This window comes from Myotis brandtii, unplaced genomic scaffold (assembly GCF_000412655.1).
Source record: "Myotis brandtii unplaced genomic scaffold, ASM41265v1 scaffold23, whole genome shotgun sequence".
Lineage (NCBI taxonomy): Eukaryota > Metazoa > Chordata > Mammalia > Chiroptera > Vespertilionidae > Myotis > Myotis brandtii.
The window spans coordinates 4,322,936-4,337,315 of NW_005358649.1; the positions used below are offsets into that span (position 1 = coordinate 4,322,936).

A 14,380-nucleotide genomic window follows, 5' to 3' on the forward strand; every position below is an offset into this window, starting at 1 on the left:
GTGCTAAGTGCTTTGGCTAGAACCCAGGGGCGCATCAGACATGGATCCTGCCCTGTGAGGGTTTGGAGTCTAGCAGGGAGGCAGAGCAGGAGTAACTAGAATGCATCAGCTACATGGTATTCGAGTTGTCTAAAGGGATAGGGAAGGGATGGTTACAGTTTTTGGAATGAAGGACAACGTGAGTCTCTTGGAGAACGTGATAAAGATGATAGAACTTGCTCTGGAAAAATACATCTCCTATGAAACATACAATTTCAGAATATGGAACCACTGGAGGTGTGTGTGTGTGTGAGATATGGGGTGTGTGTGTCTGTGTGTGTGTATGTGTATGTATGTGGTATATGTATACATGTGGGGGTGTGGGGGGATGTGTGTGTGGGATGTGTATAAGTGTATAAATATGGTGTATGTGTGTGATGTGTATTTATGGGTTGTATGTATGTAGACAGGTGTGTGGTATGTGTGCAGTGTGTGTGTGGTATGTATATGTGGGGGGCAATGTGTGTGTGTGCAGTGTGTGTGTGGTATATGTGTGTGGTGTGTGTATATGTGGGGGGCAATGTGTGTGTGTGTGTGTGTGTGTGTGTGTATGTATATGTAGGGGGCAATGTGTGTGTGTGTGCGCGTGTGTGCACACTAGGCCCTAAGAATCTCTGACTTAGAGAATGAGTATTTGACTTGAGCCTTCAAGGCATGTGGGATTTGGAGGGGAGGACATCACAGAGGAGCCGGGGACAGAGAGAGCTGCAGGAGGAAACTAGGAACCTGGAACACAGCCTCACAAGCAAGCAACCCTTTCTGGTCTTGGATTCCACTTTTCTGGGTACATGACCTGCTAAACTTTAGGGAACCTCATGAGCCAGACATGCTAAGTTTCTCCTTTTCATAAAATTCTTCCTTTTTATCAATTATCTTTTCACTTTATTAAGAAGAATTTCTTTTTTCTATATATTAGTCTGTTTTATGAGAACAGTAAGTAAATATAATGGCATATGTAATTACTCTTTTTCTTTCTCTCCTGCATACTTCTAAAAGGGGCTATCTTCCCAAGAAACTCTGGATGTCACTTTATTTCTTCCCAGTCATCCATATGAAAGACTAAAAAGCATTGATCTTAGCAAATTACTATTTAGTCAATATAAACATCACTGCTACCTGGTTGATGAAGCTTATTACACTGCCTTTGGTGTTATCGGGGTATTTCAAGGTCTGTATTAAAAATAAAGAGACTGGTACAATAGCTAACCAATCAATTCACTTTCCACAGTATGTGAAATATGCCGTGGCTCTCTCACCTTAGACAAAATAGGATAGAACCACCTCCTACAATTGCAGTGCAGACTGAGTGAAAAAACGCCTGGACAGTGCTTGTGGGAGTCCCAGTTTCATAGTCAGCTCTCAGTAAATGTCAGCTATCATCATCCTCATCCTTGTCCCATCATGGACATGTTCAGTTTCACCTTAGATGTTATCTTTGCCTTTTCAGTCCCCGATTCTCCAGCTAACCACTTTCCACATGCTACTCAACAAAGATTTTACCCAGGGAGTCCTTACCCCCACTGGGAATTGGATTTGCATTAGATATAATTGACTTTGAAGTCAACCCAATTTCAGAAAATTCAAACTTACAAAACACGTAAGTTGGGGAGCAATTATTGACATATCCCTCAGTTTGTTTGGGCTGCTGTAACATAATACCATTGAGTGAGTGGCTTATAAACAACAGAAATTTATTTCTCACAACTCTGGAGGCTGACAATTGCGATCAAAGTTTTGTGACTGGTGAGAGCCAGTTTCCTGGTTGCTAGGTGCTGTCTTCTGGTTATGTCCTCACATGGCAGAAGGGGCGAGGGAGCTCTCTAGGGTCTCTTTTATTTTATTTTATTTTATTAATATTTTAATTGATTTCAGAGATGAAGGGAGAGAGAGAGAGAGAGAGAGAGAGAGAGAGAGAGAGAAACATCAATGGTGAGAAAGAATCATTGATTGTCTACCTCCTGCACACCTACTACTGGGGATCGAGCCTGCAACCTGGGCATGGGCCCTGACCAGAAATTGAACCTCTACCTCCTGGTAGGTCAACGCTCAACTACTGAGCCACTACAGTCAGGCCCAGGGTCTCTTTTATAAGGACACTAACTCCATTCATGAGGACACTGCCCTCTTGACCTAATCACCTCTCAAAGGCCCCACCCAAACAGCATCACTTTAGGGGATTAGATTCAAACTCGTGTTGTATCTGAAACTTGGGTTGGGAGTTGGGCAAGCCATGTGTTAAGAAGCCCTCTGGGTGATTCTGATGCATGTTAAGGTCTGCGAACCACCACTCTAACACATTTCAAAATAAAACTGAACTTCCTTGTGGAATAGGCACCGTTAACAGCACACTAAACATGAAATTATAACCATTTTCTTTACATTCATTAAGAAATTAACCACTTGCATAAAAGTAAGCACTTCTCATAGATATGGAAGTCGTTTCCTGACCAAGTTACTATCAGTAACCCCAGCCTCCGCACCCCCACTGCCCTGCATGCAGCAGCATGTTGATGCTGCCCAGGTGCAGCAGGGGCTGTGGTAACTTACCGTACATTACACCTGTCCTTGTAGTAGGTTTTCTAACCTCCTCCTACTTCCATTTTTTCATATTTCCTAGACTAGATAAGAGGATGGGGTGGAGTAGACAGAATTAACATTAAAAGGACCTTCTCAGTCCTGTTCCTAAGAATCCATTCTAAGGAAGTACTCATGCCTGTGTTCACCTGTGCAGATTCAGCTACGGGATGTTCATTGAGGGTGGTTATCAGAGGAACAAATGGGGAACACCTAAACATCCAGTAGTTGGAGAAATGGTTAAATAATTTATGAAATGCACATGAAAGGGAAAACTTTGCAACCATTTAAAGTGACATGGACATATAACTTATTAATTTTTAAAATGACAAAGCAATAATTATTCATATAGAATACTATATAATAAAGAGATAATATGCTAATTAGACTGAACAGCCGAATGACCTTCCGGACGACCTTCTGGATAAAGTCAGGGCTGCGAGGGCCGGCCGGGGATGCCAGGGTCGAGCCCCTTGCATGAATTTTGTGCATCGGGCCTCTAGTAGATATATAATATCATATGTACAAATATCCAACATGTTACTCGAAATATAAACAAAAATTATTTTCAGAAGGCGGGATTATTGGTCATTTAAAGTTTCTTCTTTTCCAAGGGGGGTACTTCCCATTTTCTACAGTGATTATCCCAATTTGGGTATGAAATACCTAGCAAAATGCAAAGCACAGGCAAACATTCATCTTGACATTTGTTATCGATGATGAGGTCAGAAGCCCTGCACTGTATCAGAACATGATCTCATTAGTAGGTATACATAAAACCACAAAAACAAACATGTTAACGTCTCTGGATTCAGATTTTGTGTGCGTGCCTGTCTGAGGGTGGAGGAACTAACTCACCCTCCAGCTCCTCATCTTCCAGGGAACTCTCCCACTGAGACCAGGATGGAAGTTTCTGAGCACAGACAGAAATGTGCACTTTCAAATAACACCAAAGCATTGTGCCGGCAGAATAGTCTGAACCGTCCCTCTTGGTGGTGTCCCAAAATTATGAACACGGTCAGTGTGCGGCCTGGTTGCATATTTGTCGCAGGCAGGAGTCTGATTCTGTTTTTGTTTTGTGCTCTCTCCCCCGGAACCTGGTAAATAGGCCATTCAGTCAATCACTTGGCCAGGGGCTGTTCTGAAACGTTGGCTTCCCTGTACATCAGAGAGGAAGGGAGGGAAAAAAATGATGTGGAGCAATGGAACCATAATGTGCCGGTCGTGTGCTTTACAAGCCAGCTTCTGCCAAGGATTTGCTGGAGAAACAGTGAGCTGGAGCTATCAGATGTTGTATTCTGTTCTGGGAGTCCCTTCAGCCTGGTGGACACAGCCCTGGGTGAGAATCGTGTGGCAGAGCTGTTGTTACACCTTAGAAAAGGTTTAGAAAGGTGCCTGGGGGGAGGGCGCGAGGAGGGGACTTGGGTCGCCAGGTTTAGGGAGTAACCTTGGGGTCCTGTAGGTCTGTGGGTTTCCCCAAAGCTACCCTGCCCTGTTGGGGCTGTCCTCCCTCCCAGTGACCTGGCCCCACCTCCAGGCCAGTGGGGAACATTAAAGAACCACTTCCCTGGCTGGATTCTACCAAGAAAGCTTTTAGGTTTGCTTCTCATCTTGCTGAGGCAGCAATCGCGAGCTCTTATGTAAATATCAATAGACACTTAATCATAAGGCCAGCAAGAGAAGGGTATGGAAATTAAAGGCATTTTCTTTTCCTAACTGCACCCTTTATGCACGATTCTAAACTCGGTTGGTGCTATTGGGGGGAAAGAGCTTAACCATCGGCTTGCACAAGAATGAATGCTAGACGCACTCCCTCCCGTCCCAACAGGAGCATCTGCAAGATGGAGATGCACAAGCACTAGCTTGTTCGTAAGTGGCCCTGGGCCCAGCACCTGTGGGGAGCAGGGAGCACAGGACTGGGCAGAGGAAAAGGACAACTGCTCTGTCACCCCCAGACTCAGCTGATCCCAAGGGTTGCTCTGGAGCTGGATGGCTTTGCAGAGTTGTCAACGCTGGGATGAGGGGACTAGGCCTCTGTACCTCCACTTGAGTCACTCCTTGGTGCAGGCTGTCTGCAGAAGAGACATGACCTTGGGTCAAGAGACTGTCTTCAGCCTCGGACACTCCCCAGTAAGGGTCTCAGCTGAGAGCTGTTGGCTGCCATTACTTCCAGTATCTGAGGGATGGGGACTTGGAGCCTGAGGTCAGGGTCTAGGAAAGGCTGGACCATGTTCCTGCGTTCACTACAAAGAATAGAAAAAAAATCTGTCATAGGTAGTTAAAATTGTTCATGGGGTAGTTCTGGGACAAGAGGTATGATGTTATCGAAGTCCCTGAAAATTACCGATGAAAATGTATGTGCTCAGGGAAGAAGCATTGGTTTCAAGACTTTGTTATTCAATGAAAGTATAGACAATGCTTCCAACCATCCATCTATTATGTCACTCTAAGAAGAATATTGCCTTTGATTCTATGCTTAAATTTTTAAATGTAGTAGGTAAGTTTCCAGTACTAAGCCAAAGACTGATGTGTGCATCTGAATCCTCAATGTACAGCTGCCAAAGGGGAGACATCCCACGGGCACACCTTAGAGCTCGAAAATCTATTCTTGGATAATGTCAGTGACCGTGAAAAACAGACCTTTGGTACTAGAGTTAATTGAGGGAGTTCAGGTTCTAATTACTTTATCAGTCATTTAGTCAGTGGCATTTATTGAGCAAATAACCTTTCGTATGAAGGTTGTAGGGCACTACAAAAGTGGAGTGGGAATAATGACTACTAACATTTGGCTCATCCTTCATTGCCTGTAGAATATTTTAGCATAATATTATCTCACTTAATGAATTGTGTTAGTGTCCCCATTGTATAGATAAGAAACGTGAAGTTCAGAAAAGTAAGTAAATTGCCCAGTTTTGAGCAGCTAATAATAGATGGCATTATTACCTAAAAAATGTGCTAAAAGACTGCAATCCAAAAGAAGTTACTAAAATGATCCAACTATTACAGTTCTCTCTCTGAGAATCTGAGAAAGCTGTGTGTGTGTGTAACATCTGAGCAATCTTGAACTTAAGGTATAGATAGGATAAGAATTGTGTGTGTGTGTGTGTGTGTGTGTGTGTGTGTGTGTGTGTGTTGTGTGTGTGTGTGTGTGTTTTACAGCGGAGCAATCTTGAACTTGGGGTACAGGTAGGATGAGCACTATGTTCCTGAAAGGACCTCAGCCATCCTACCCAACACTGAAAAATAACGAGTGGGCTTCAGGATAAATTGAGTTATTCTTTTAAGTGATCTCTCTAAAGATGAAGGATCTAGCAGGGCTCTCCAGATCTAAAGTTGTGAGAAGTAAGAAATCCAAAGGTGATTAAATATTAGTTAGCTCAGAAGGCTTCTTCCTGTCTTTCAGTGAATCCCTTTGACACTTTTTTCAGTTCCTCCATCTGTCCTTTCCCTGATCATCTGAGGAGCTGAAGCTCTGGCTGTATTTACCAGTCAAGGATGTAGCTGAAGACTTGTTATCCCTGGACCCTGTTTCTCTGGATGGCCTCCCTCTGTTACATATGCCCTTCTAAGGTTGTCTTGGTTATCCTGGTGACCCTCTCACTAGATTTCATAGGTAGGAAACACTCCCCATCCACCAACTCCATCTAGAAATTCCCACACAGGGCGCAATTCTGTTTTTCTGATAAAATATAAAGACAGAGTAAAATGCAATGTTAGAAGGCATTTAGGCTGGATCTTGCTAATGGGGATAAGGGAAGAAAAGACCAAGAACCTCTGAGACACTATACTTGTGAAGAAATAAATCGCACTGGTAGGCCATTCCAGGTTCTGTAAAGATGGCCATGATCTACGTGTCTCTGATCTGCTGTAGCAATGTTCTGACAGGAGGGTGGCTAAGTAGAGTTTGTTTGAGGGTGGAGGAAAGCAATCAAGCCATGTAGACAGCGCACGCATGGGTGTCAGTAGACAACGTAAAGTCCTGGCAGATGTGGAGGAGGGATCTTAGGCACCAGAGTGGGTTTGTCTGGTGTGTGGAGTGGGGAGCGAGGTGTTTGTTACCAGGATGGCTGGCAACAGATATTGGCATGCAAGTCCCCTCAATGGGAGAAGGAGTGTGAAGAAGAGGCTCAGTCTAAAGACCTGAGGTACTATGCAGGTTACGCAGGCACATTCAGACTCAGAGGGACGAGACAGGGACCCAATTCCAGACTGGAATGTTCTGAGGGGACTTGGTTAGAGGACAGACAGAATGTCCACTCCTAATGTTGTGATTCCCCAATTGGAGGAGTCAAAAGCAGGTGTAGCCGGCGGGGGCGGGGGTGAGGCATTGACTTCCAGGGGCGGACGGTCCACAGCCAGGGCAAAACTGGAGACAGGCTTCTAGGTTCATCTGAAGGAAGCTGAGGGAGAGCTCGACTGGACAGGGGAGGGGGAGGGGGCAGGGCATTGAGAGCACATGGGACTGGCAGGGGGATGCTACACCTCCTGGAAATGGAAAGGAAGAATCCATCTGAGAGCTCCTGTTTCTCGAAAGGGTGGGCACACTGCTGTCTGTGCTTCCGGTGTGTCTGAAAGAGGGCTGACAGGACCGATCGCCATCGCCCAGCTGAGCGATGGGGTGTGTGTCTGATCAGCACTGGATGAGGAATCCATTGAAATGAGCCTAAAAGCCTTGTAAAGACTCTGGCCCCTCTCTCCTCTCGCTACCTAGTCTTGGCTTTAAAATTAAAAATCCTATGTGGCTCTGTTTCAGTAGCTAAATATTAATACTTAGTTATGAGTATAGATGAAAGTGAACAAAGGTTTTGGCTCAAAGTATGGGTTTCAAACCACCAACCACAGTATTTTTAAAGTAAAAAATCAGTGTAGTCCACAAATGGCCCATATTGAGTGAAATGCTTTTCCTTTAAGGCGAGTGAATTCTTTCAGCATCAAGATTGCTTCTTAATTTCCCCAGAGACACAAATTACCAATTAGAGTCATGGTGCCTGCTTTCTCGTCATGCACACAGGCACTGGGGTTTATAGTGTTTGTTTTGTGTGTGTGTGTGTGTGTGTTTTTTTATCATCCACTGAATCATCATGCTTCCATCTGTGCACAATGTGATGAACTTCATGAGTCAGGAAAATAAACATGATCCGTCTGTTCATGGTCTCACGCTCAATAAGAAAATGCACGGATCGTTTTCATGTCATATCAAGCCCCTTTGAAGGAGAGAGAGGAGCAGAGTTGCCACAAATTTGTTAAAATAACAACTGGATTTCATTGCTTCACTTTCATGCTTCACATGCACTTTTCGGAAATGTTTTAAGAACTAGCCCTGCTTTTTGTGGTATCACCCACAGCTCTGACTCTCTGTGTTCATGCGCGTCCGTGTTTGTTTAGGGTGCGTGCTGCACATTAACCAGTGGGTCTCGGCTCAATCACGCTGTCTTCCCATGACCTCCGAGGTCTTCTTTGTTTAATGCCAACTCGGCACCACTTTCTGCCATCACCTTGTAAATGTCGGTGTCTTCTGATTGGTACTTTATGGGCGAAGAAGGGACCTTGACAGGTGGCTCCATTTCAGATCTTGCCCTCGGAGCATCCGAACTAGATCATCCAGAGAGAGAAGAACCTAAATCTCAAAGACATTGGGAGAAAGTAATTTCACAGCTTTCTCTACCAGCCCACTTCAGTGTTTCAAAAGACCATTACCTTCATGGACAGGGAGTGGCTCTCTGTCTCTCTCTCTCTGTCTCTGTCTCTCTCTCTCTCTCTCTCTCTCTCTCTCTCAGTCTCTCCTTTAGGTTCCTCATGCTGCCACTTAAATTCTTCTTGGGAGCTCAAGATGGATGAGTAACAGTTGGTGGATGTTCTGAAGGATCCTCTTACTAGTTTCTGTATTTCTTTCTTCTCCTTGAACTAACTGATCATTGAGCTTGGTTTTGTTGCTTAGGTTTTTGTTTTTTATCTCCATTTCACAGAATGCAAAATGGAACAAGAGGAGGCATGGTGCGTTGGTGACATAAGCCAGAGGGATGATCAGAAAACCTGACACTGCCCGCCCCCCAAAGCACAGGCTGCACGTGCACACCTGTCACACATGCAGAAGGCCCTCCCAGTCCCCGCCCCATAAAGAGGTTATCCAGAGGTCAGCCGCTAAATCGGCATGTCTCCTAACTAAGGAAGATCGGGCACAAGGTTTGATTTTTCTCCCTTCAGGGTTATTTTTCTCCCATTTTCTAGATCATCACGCCGTAGCCTGGGAAATGCACTTTTGTTATTTTCATAGAAACTAAAGGTGTCCGCCAGCAGCTTGGAGACAGTATAAGAAAGGGACTCTTTCCGGAGGTGGAGCAGGGTGCAGGGAGCCCCAGGAGGCGGTAGTAATGGGGCTCTGTTCCCACCCGAGGCCTGAGGAGTTGGGGAAGCCAGAGCCCAGATGCAAAGAAGATGTGGGGAGGGCCCCGGGCAGGAGCGGAGTCCCTGGTGAGGGGAGCAGCCATACCACTGTGACATCAGCGCCCCCCTCAGCCAGGTCCTGCCAGTGTGCCCCATGGGCCAATCCCAGCAGGAAGCCGGAGGGAGAGGGAACCTGTTACTACAGGCCTTTCAGTCAACCTTCTGGGGGCCCAGTGCACAGTGGGTGAAGGTGGAGCAGGACCCCAGTAGCAAATGCAAGGCTCCCGGCACAGAGAGTGCGACGAAATGTGGCTTCTTATGAAAGTAGAATCTGGGTTATCTGTTCGGCTTAGTTTCTTCTTCCTTTGGCAAGCACGTTCTTTCAACAGTGTGACTGTGCAAGAAACAGCTAAGTGCTGCTGGAAGTGAGTCTACAGTTTTGTTCTGATTTGCTGAGGTCTCCTGAAATGACCCATCCTGGGACAGTCAGCAGTCGATAGTTGAGCAGGACTGGAAGTTGCCATTGATTCTGGGGAAGGCCATCGCGGTGCATTATCTTAGAGTTCTGCTTCTGTTATCAAGGGTTGGAACAAGCCTCAATCTCCCTGCGTGCTTTTCTGCACCAGCTTCGGCTATTCAGACACGTCGGTAGTGGAAGGAGTGATTACTCCTCAGTCTTGATTTCAGAATGTCCGTGAATCTGCCCTCGCTCTCCCCTCAGCCAGGAAGCACATGCAGACTTGTTTTATCTCAGACGCATGGAGCCCAGCGGTTTTCCTGGTTCCTGCCTTTGGGCTGCATAATAATGTCTTTCTAGCTTTATATTTTTTAAAAATGGAAGCAGTGTATTTCCAAAATTCTGATATAGTTTAAAGAATGAAAATACGGCATAAGGTTATTCTTATCCCTACCCTATTTTTTTTTCCTTACTCAAGGACATGCTTGGAGAGTGGAGGGGAGAGAGAGGAAGAGAGGGGGGGAGGGGGAGAGAGAAACATTGATTGGTAGCCACTCTGGCCAGGCATCCCTCTCCTATTTTTATTTGTAGACTTAGTGACCTAAGAGATTTTAGGAACAAAACTCTCTCCCAGGATCACCTTTCTCACTAGCGGACATCAGTAGTGAAATGTGTAACCTGGATATACCCTGCCAGGTTATTGAGGAGCAACTGATAAAAAATGGCAGGCACTGACCTGACCGGGTGGCTCGGTTTGTTGGAACGTCGTCCTGTACACCAAAAGGTTTCGGGTTTGATTCCCAGTCAGGGCACAGACCTAGGTTGCGGGTTCAACCCCCAGTCAGGATGTACGGAGGCAACCAATCAATTTTTCTCTCTCACAGATCTCTCTCTCTCTCTCTCTCTCTCTCTCTCTCTCTCTCTCTCTCTCTCTCTATATATATATATATATATATCCCCTTCCTCTTCTCTAAAATCAGTAGAAACATATCCTTGGGTGAGGATGAAAAAAATGGCAGGCACTAAAAAAATGTGACACATCATTTACCTTTTGATACATAACATCACCTTCTCTAAGTACTGACATTATTTACTGTCTCTTCACATATTTTCATCAAGCAGCCAGTGGTTTGAGCTTAGCCTGTCTGCTTAAATATGTCTAGAAGAACAGAAATAGGAATACTATTTTTTTCTACTGAAAGAAAAAAAGAAAACAGGGAAATAAAAACCTCTAGTCTATCACGTCCACTGTGAAAAAGAACATTTTTTTTAAATTTTCATTGGCCTGCAGAAAGGACAAAAGAGGATCCCAACTAACTTTTAACTGTTTGAAACTTGGTTAACTCTCTTAACTAAATAACCAGACTCTTTCGGTCTCTCGGCTGTCTTGTCACCCCTGGTTCGGCTCGATGATGGTGGGACCACTCAGTAAGTTACTTTGTACCCAGAATGGTCTAATGTTTCTCCCAGGAATGCCTCTGTGGTCCAGTGGTTGCACAGCCAGAGGACAGCTCCACTGACCCTGGATGAAGCTATAAAACAGAACTTTTGACTTTGCTCCTTCTCGCCCTGTCAGTCACCCAACCGCTAGATGCTCATGGCCTTGAGTCTGAGTTTACCTGTCCAGGAAGTCTATTGAAATCCCTCCATGCCATCTACACATTTTAATCCTGTCTCCCAGTGTACTTAGGACCTCATAAGCTGGCAGATATTTTAGGGTAATAATTGATTCATTTTAATCCATCCCCAAATGACCTACTTAATTTCATAGAGGCTTCTCGGAGACATGAACACGGAGGAATGCTGGCCATTTGAGGTCAGTCATGCTTTCTGGCTTCCTTCCCATCACACGCCACGGGATGTGGCTAATACTTCACAGCTCTACTGTGCTTCTCATATATTGTCTCTTTCAAGTTTCATCATAATTATCTCCCAAATGAGAAACCAATACTTGGAAAGGATCAATGGTACATCCAAAGACACAGATAATTAGAGCCAGTAATGACCTGACATGAGAAATATGGCCTTAGTTATTAGGCAGGCTCTGCATATTTTGAACTATATGAGAAAGGAAAGTGTGTGTGTGTGCGCACGCGCTGAAAAACAGCAGGAACTAAGGGAGGAGTGGATGGGAGCAGTGCGCTTACTTAATTCCACAACAGGGACAGTTGGCCTCACATTGAGCTGAGTTACCAATGTGTGGCCACAGTCTATCAGAACCCATAGCAGGCATGGTGAAACCACAGAGCACCCTTCAGTAGATCCAAGGACATGCACATGTCACTTCCCTGGTTAGATACAAAAATGAATTTCCTAACCAAGACATTATTAAACATCCACATGTATTCCTGGTCATCTCTAGAGATTTTCGGAAGAGACTAAATTTAAAGTATGGGTTTTTCTGAAAGTGAGGCAGTGGATTAGAAGATCTCTCAAGGCTCTTTGAGCAGATAGATTGGTCAGAGTGCTGTTTCTTCTTTATTTATTCATTTATAGTATGGACTTCCTGTATCAGGATGAGCTAAGGTACTCTAGTGATAAGTAGTGCCTCAGTCTCAGTGGTCTGTGATGACAAGGACTTGTTTCTTGCTCTTCCTATGTGTCCATCATAATTAGCTAGGGGCTCTGCTCGGCACCCTCCTTGCTCCAGGATACTGACTGATGGAACCTCTGGCGAGTGGTCCCCTTAGCAGAGGGAAAGAGTCCTGTGTAGGTCCAGAAGAGATACCCTCCACTTTCTCTTGCAACTAATTGGCCAGCGCGTGTTGCTTGGCCCAGCAGAAACATGAGGGGACCAGGAGTTCCTGGAATATCTATGAATAGCACTAACGACTGCCACATGGCCTACCTATGCCAGGCCCTCGATGAGCCGTGCACTGGCAAGTGATTGCACAGGTCCAGAAGAGATACCCTCCACTTTCCCTCACAACTAATTGGCCAGCGTGTGTTGCTTGGCCCAGAAGAACCATGAGGGGACCAGGAGTTCCTGGAATATCTGTGAATAGCACTAATGACTGCCACATGGCCTACCTATGCCAGGCCCTCGATGAGGTCCAGCTCTCAGTCTCTCCCCGCTGATCTGTACGTTCACACTGAAGAGTCAGATCCATAGACAGGCAACTTCAATAACATGTACTAAAGTCTCTGATAAAGATTGCTCAGGAGCACACAGGAGGGGAACCCTAACTCTTTCTTAAAGAGTCACAAGAGAACAATATTTGGGTGTGACCTGAGGGAAGAAGAGGCGCTGGCCAGGAAAAGGGCCTGCAGTGCTCCTAGCAGAGGGCAGAGGGCAAAAGCCACACACAGCGCTCTTGAGGGATCATTTTAGAATTTAACTAGCTTGACTTTTGTCCTACTTGATTATTTATGTATTATTTATATTATTCTGAGTATGTGCTCAGCTATGCTTTTAATTGGCTTTTACTTAATGATGACTGCTATTCATAAAAGCAAGTGGAAATAATTAATAATATATGTTTCATTCTGTAGACTCCTATAAACAAGTGCAATCTAGAAAGGGAAGAGGGCAGAGAAGGGGAGAAGAAGGAGGAGAAGGAATAAGTTTTTACAAACATGCCCAGTGGCCCTCAGCTGTAATGCCTCCCCACAGTCTTGCTGGTGGAATACATAGTAATGTTTTACTCACTGATTCCTACATTGCAATGGCAGGTCGCTTGCCCTCTTTTACCCTGTGACATGCATTTGTTTTGAAAACAGTTGGCCTACTGGCTTAAATGGGCTAAAATTTTGTTGGATAATGTGGTTTTCTTTAACAGTAATATAGCAATAGCTGTCACTTCTTGGATGCTTACTAAATGCCAGAGATGGTGATCAACGCTGTACATGCACTATAGTTTACATGCTTCAATATTCTAATGTTTAATAACCACTTGAGCAGGAACTTATTCATTATGACCAAAACAAAATCTATAAAGTGAGTATTGTTGTGGGTTCCCCTCCCCCTTTTTTACAAATAAAAAACCTGAGATTCAGAGATGGGAGTAAATTGAGAAGGCCATATGTTGAGATCATGTTTTCCCTGCCTCTCAGTGGATGTGAGCACTTCAGATGTTAAGATAAGGATTATGGCAATAGTAGCAATAAGCCATGAGATATAGGTGACAGGCATTGGCTGACATAGCTTCCACCAGAATAATGCCTAGCAGTGAGGAATGAATAGACTATTCTCTCAGATCACTGTTTGGACTCTTTCTGATTTTACCCTCAAATTCTGCATACCCCATGGTGGCAGCCAGACGTGTGGGAAGCTGTGGCCCTCGCTCTCCCCTTCCCTGAAATCAGATCTCCTTGGGACGCCTAGCATAGAACCATCTGACTTTGTAATGTTGGAAAATATAGGAGATAATGACATTCCTCTCATCTCAGATCTATTCTGCTGAAAATAGGCTGTTGTATTTATTACTAAATACATTTATTTAACAATTACCAGTTTGTTTTATAGACTGACTGGGGCTTTTCCATCAAAATACATTTTCTTTAAGAAAGATCGAAATCACCCTTTAATTTTCTATCTGCCGAAGTCACTGTAAGTGTCTTGTCATAGATTTCATTTTAGTAGAAAAGCAGAAAGAAGCTTTGGAGCCCAAGGGTTAAACACTTTCTCCTCCTTTGCTCCTGCTCAGTCACATTATCCCAGGGAGCCATCATGAGCTGGAGGCAGGGCGGGGAGAGAGCTGGTGTTTGTAGTACAGTGGGGCCTTGACTTACGAGTTTAATTTGTTCCGAGACCAAGCTCGTTAAGGAGCTCCTTAACTCAAATTACTCTATCAACTCAATGCAAAAAATCGGCCGAGAGACAGCTGGTATCTCAAAAAACTAATTAGTCAGGACACTCGTAAGTCAAGGCCCCACTGTACTTTAGTGACAAAAAGAGAGAGAAGTGGGAAAGAAAGGAGGGAGGGA

The 14,380-nt window shown here is 44.7% G+C and overlaps 1 protein-coding gene across 1 annotated transcript in view; it reads left to right on the plus strand.

Annotated features, from left to right (window-relative positions):
- The window catches only part of KCNB2 (potassium channel, voltage gated Shab related subfamily B, member 2), a 339,232-nt gene that overhangs the window by 142,897 nt on the left and 181,955 nt on the right, over positions 1-14,380 (plus strand). The gene's annotated exons all lie outside the window — the stretch shown is intronic.